Here is a 645-nt window from a genome sequence, read left to right on the forward strand (position 1 = left end):
TACAGTATTTGAAAAAGAATGTGTTTTTTGAACATTAAAGCATGTCAACATATTCTGTTACACCAAATACACAAAATGATGATCTTTAAAAAAGCATCATATGACCCCTTTAAAAACCACACACAGCTACCGTGACAGTAATCCATCTGACCTTAATGGTTGAATCAGTATATTTTGAAGTGAAACAACAGATAAGAACAACACTAATAATTAAACTTTTGACTATTAACAATCACTTCCGATCAACTGTCATACGTGCATGGGCTACAATTCACTTGTGTTATGTGGATTCTCAGAGATGGATTATTTTCTTAAAAATCTTTGTGTTTATGTCAAGAAAGAAGTCATACACATCTGGAATGTTATGAAGGTGAGTAAATTAGAGAATTTTCATTTTTTTGGGGTGGAATATTCCTGTAAAGACTGATATTGCACTCCATTACATAACATACACATTCACTGTTTTGTAACTTATACTGTAACAGGAACTGTTCAAAGGATCATTGCAGTTTAAAACATATTATGAATTGTGAACATATTCTGTATATTATATTCTTGTGCATTTTGTGTAGTAATGTAAATTATGAGAGTACTGTGCAGTACATGTATACTATGCAGTTAGTGTTTCGTGGATTCTGGTCTTTC

Source organism: Sinocyclocheilus grahami, unplaced genomic scaffold (assembly GCF_001515645.1).
Source record: "Sinocyclocheilus grahami isolate Dianchi unplaced genomic scaffold, SAMN03320097.WGS_v1.1 scaffold55.1, whole genome shotgun sequence".
NCBI classification, from domain to species: domain Eukaryota; kingdom Metazoa; phylum Chordata; class Actinopteri; order Cypriniformes; family Cyprinidae; genus Sinocyclocheilus; species Sinocyclocheilus grahami.